Source organism: Grammomys surdaster, unplaced genomic scaffold (genome assembly GCF_004785775.1).
Source record: "Grammomys surdaster isolate TR1022 unplaced genomic scaffold, NIH_TR_1.0 126681, whole genome shotgun sequence".
Lineage (NCBI taxonomy): Eukaryota > Metazoa > Chordata > Mammalia > Rodentia > Muridae > Grammomys > Grammomys surdaster.
This window is the reverse complement of record NW_021621469.1, coordinates 62,270-66,864: the sequence shown is the minus strand read 5'-3', so window position 1 is coordinate 66,864 and position 4,595 is coordinate 62,270. Positions and strand designations below refer to the sequence as shown.

At 48.3% G+C, this 4,595-nt stretch overlaps 1 pseudogene; it reads right to left on the bottom strand.

The window, feature by feature from the left end:
- Nucleotides 1-1,364: 1,364 nt before the first annotated feature.
- LOC114615472 lies at nucleotides 1,365-4,220 on the bottom strand (annotated as a pseudogene).
- Nucleotides 4,221-4,595: the final 375 nt, after the last annotated feature.

The following is a 4,595-nucleotide window of genomic DNA, read 5'->3' as shown; positions in this document are numbered from 1 at the left end:
ATGGTAAAAGCCTGCCAAAGTTAAAGCCCATCCCATGGCGTTTTGGCGCGCAACGAGTAAGCAGCCAATCAGAGGTGAATACACTGCTCTAAGGGTATATAAGCAGTGCTTTCCCGGGCCTGGGGGGTCTTCCACCATTTTGTTTTTGGAATAAACGTGTTCCTGCGGAAGGATCCTGATGTGTGTCCGCGTGTGTTTTTGCTGGCGAGACAATTACACGTGCGTCACAGTATCAGAACTGTTTGGGATGGGTTTTGCTGCTTGGGTTAGAGCTGAGGCCCAAGATGTGCTCGGTGCTCAGGTGGAAACCGGAAGGGGCCGGGGCTCCGGGTCAGGAGCAGACTCCTGGGTCCCAGTGAGTCCCAGTGGGTCCTAGTGGGTCCCAGTTGCTCCCTCATTGGGGGCGAGCACTGCCACCTCCTAGCCTAAGAAACTGCTTGAGCTAGCTAGAGCCACGGAGAGCCCAGCTTCCTCTAGGTTCTGTGAGATTGGGTGCAGAGCTGACTCCCGGGATCTGCTCGGGCTCAGACTGGAAGGAACCCACGCTCCGGGCCTGGAGTGAACTCCTGGATCTCAGTGGGTCCCAGCCGCTCCCTGTTTGGGGGCAAACACTGCCACCTCCTAGCCCAAGACTCTGCTTGGCACAGAGGTCCTTCGAGCCCCGCTTCCTCTGGATTCTGTGAGATTGGGTGCAGAGCTGCCTCCCGGATCTGTGAGTGCTAGGGCACAGACCGGATGGAGCCTGCTCTGGGCCAGGAGTGAATTCCTGGGTCCCGGTGGGTCCCGGTTGCTCCCTGTTTGGGGTAAGTGCTGCTTTTTCCTTACCTGGGATGCTGCGTGAGTTCAAGCTCCTGGGAGTCCCTGTTTCTCTCGGTTTTCTGGGGTTGGGTACAGAGCTGCTGCCTGTGACCTGCTCTATGCTTGGGCCCAGACCGGAAGTCCCCTCCTATTTCTTTTCAACCTAATTGGTTTGATAAAGAGGCATTGAGAACATAATTTACCTTACACTTAACGGCCATACTACCTAAATGAAGAAGAAAGGACCCTGTTAGGGAGTTCTGGATTTCCTGGAAATTTTCCTGTGTTTAGCAATGTATAACTATAAAAGTTAGGAGGCATTTGAACAGCATTTCCTTAAAAAGCTGCTAACCCTGTATCATTCCTGTGTGGACTCTATAGTCACTGAGGTGAAATGAGTATTTTCCCCCTCCCTTTACTGGGTTCCTGAACTTTCTTCCAAAAGCTGTAACATGTGGCCAGACATCCCAGGAGTCTCTATATTACACGTGATCCACTTAATAAACCAATCAGATGGGAGAGGGCAGGGAATTACAGAGTGAGGGGTCCAAAGGTAGCAACTGGGTTTACTGAGAACTTGCCCTTTTCAAAATGTGGAAGTCGAAGTGCTTCTTGCTCATTTTCAGCTTAAACTTGTTCACTGGATGGATCTGCTTCTTCAGTGCACTCTGTGCAGCTGAAATGGAGGGGAATGTAGCTAGGACAGTGTACGTAGAGGCCAGGTCACTGGGTTTAGAGAGCTCGGGATTGACAGAGTTATCCCCATTACCACAGCAGAGAGGGTAATGACATAGCTTGGGCTGAGACTGGGGGTCCCGGAGCCATCGGATCTTGGCGCCAATTTTAAAGAGTTCCCCAAAAAGCTTCTCAGCTTCCATTCGAGTTATTCCATCTGATAGTTCTGTAATTTCCAAGACCTTGCCCACAACTGCTTCTCCTGCTCCAAGGTCTATGGATGCAGCTTTCTTAGCTTGTCTATGTCCTCGGTTTCCATGCCTGCTGCTAGACTGACCTTGTTGATGTGGAATGTGCCCATGCAGAAGTGTAGGAGGGTTGTACTGCAGGGGCTGGCCAAGCAGCGAGTACCTGGCATCTCCCTGTCCAGGAACAAAAGGTCTAGCAAACTAGGACATGATAGAACGTGGTGGTCCCGAGGGATGGATGGTCTTTAGAGTGGACAGCTGAGCTGGTGCCGGTGACTGCACTGGAGAAAGGATGGGATGTGCTGGACAATATTATCCATGTTGCTAAATTCCATACGCTTCTGCCGTCTCTAATGGTCACAGTAGTATTTGTTTTGTTTCCACTGTGGGGGTGAGTGTGGATTATTTGGTAGGTTGAGCTGCATCATCACCATTCGTCCACCAGGTGGCTACTGAGGCACATTGGTGGCCTTGGAGCTGTTGAGAACTGCATGGTGATATGGTCCTAGGAAACGGTACTTGTTCTGACCCTGGATGTTGTAAGTAACCGATTGCAGAGCTTAAATTACTTTGTTGGCCAGATGGAATGACACTGTAGTAGACTGGCATTCCTGTTGTGGGCAGAGATCCTTGATTAGACTGATTAGGGAACACAAACAACAGGCTGTTGGTAAGTCTGATGAGCAATTCCTTGAGACCCTTGAGGCAGTGAAACCTGATATGAAGGCACTGAGGGGTAGGGGATGACCACTCCTTGTATATGAGGTCCAGTACTGTTTGGCTGGCCTCCTATGAGGCTCTGACTCTTCGGTGACTGAACTCTAACTAGTCTTTGGTAGTTTTGCTACTGGTTGGGCATAACTTGACAACCTGTGTGCTGTGCAGGCTGTGGCAGTGGTTGGTTTAGGTGTGAACTGTGATGGACAGAAGGGATGGGGCGGTACTGAGGCTGGCTGGAGTGATAGTGGCCTGGAGCACAGCAACAGGCTGGCGTCTGTGGTGAGGGCTGAGGCAGAAACCCCTGATACTGGAGCACAGGCTGCCTGACAGGATGCCCAGAGGCAGAGAAACTGGCAGTGGAGACTGACTGCCCAGGTGGTAGGAAAGGAGGAGGGGGAGGTGGTGGAGGAGGTGGTGGAAGATGTGAGAGTGCTGCCATCATGATGTAACCAGACTGGTGTGGACACTGTAGAACAACAGTGGACTGGAACATGGTGGTGTGAGGGTTGGAACCATCAGCTGATGGCTGGCAGGCAAGACTCATGTGGCTGAACTGAGAGCCAAGGTTATCCTGTGAGAACATGTGACTGGCTGCTGAGGTGGTGGGGATGGCAGAGGTGGCTGTGAAAGACCAGGCACTTGGGTTTGAACTGGCTGTTGAGTCATAGGATTGTACACAACTGAACTTCCATCTGGGTTTATGAAGGCTGACCTCTTGTCAGGACCGGGATTCTGCTAAGCTGCTGGCTTTGGTTACAGCGGGTTTCAGGTTTTAGAGTGTGCTGTCTGAATTTGTGCTGCTCCAGGGTCATGGTTCTGAGTATTTCAATTCATTTTCAGTGCGGCTCTGATGATTGTTTGTTGATCACCCTGAAGCATCTTTATTAACTTGAAATATCTGGCGACTCTGCTGGGTACCAACCGTGTCCTCATCTGGGATTGTCAATAATATAGTTCTCTTGGAAACACAGGGAATCTTGGGAAAATATTCGGTCTGTAGCTCTCTGGTATTCTTCTTCTCTTTCTTCTATAGATTTGCTTCTTCTGTTATCTTTTAAACGTATTCTCATCTGATTATCATCCTTGTCAAAGCTAGAGTTATCTCTCTTAAGGATGCATCGTTTCTGAAAGTCGTCACCTCTATCATCCTTAATATGTTCACTAAATTTCTGATCAGGAATTCTTGTGTTGCTAGTTTTGTTCACTATGACAGATTTCCCACTCTGACCAACACTGTGGTCTAATCCAAAGTAGGCAGCCACTCTGTGTAACAGCATCCTGTGGGAAGATGTCATCAGGGGAAATTTCTTACATGGGGACTCATTATTACTAATGAAATCTAAAATTTCTTGTTCCAATTTCAGCAGCATCATTCTGTCCCTGGGATTGTTTTTTAATGTATTTAATAAAATTCATCTATTAGATCTATGCCAGTTGAATCAGTGTAATCTTGACTGGACTCTCTTGATAACATTTTTCTGGGTGACTCATCACTGGCTTTTTCTTTATCTGCTTCATCTTTTGAGGGCCTTTCCTCTTTTTCAAATGATTGTTTTAACTGTATCTGAATTTTCTCAATGTTCATTCTTCTCTGCTGAAATCTTCCCATAGTTTTCTGATTTGATAAGATTTTCGACTCTGGTTGTATCTCTCATTTCTGTCTCGAAATCCTTCATTGTTTCAGTTTCATCTTTTATAATAACAATATCAGACATCCTCATTAGCAAAGGTTTTTTTTAGAATTCTACAGAGAACTTGAAGCCTGACGTGTCCTAGGGATCTGAGATTGTGGTGTTCCACAAAAATAAAATAACCTAAGGTTCCTTTTCACAGTTGTCAGCCAGGATGTCAATTGTATTGAACCAACAGTAATCTGGCAGGAGGAGTCCCATGTCCTTGTCACCACTGGAGATTCCTGGGCTGAAATGGACAGTCTTGGATCAAATATATCACACCTTTCAGTGGCCGGCTTTACTAAGGAGAAGGAGCAGGAGGGATGGCGGGAGCTGGCGCAGCGGGGTGACAGCTGGGCTGGCTGGTTGCAAGGAAGAGTCTCACAGAAGGGAAGGGAATTAACCCCATCACCAGCCTGGACACTGGCTCCAGCGGCAGCCTCAGCAGCCAGCCATCCAGATTTTGAAGAAACATTTGGTG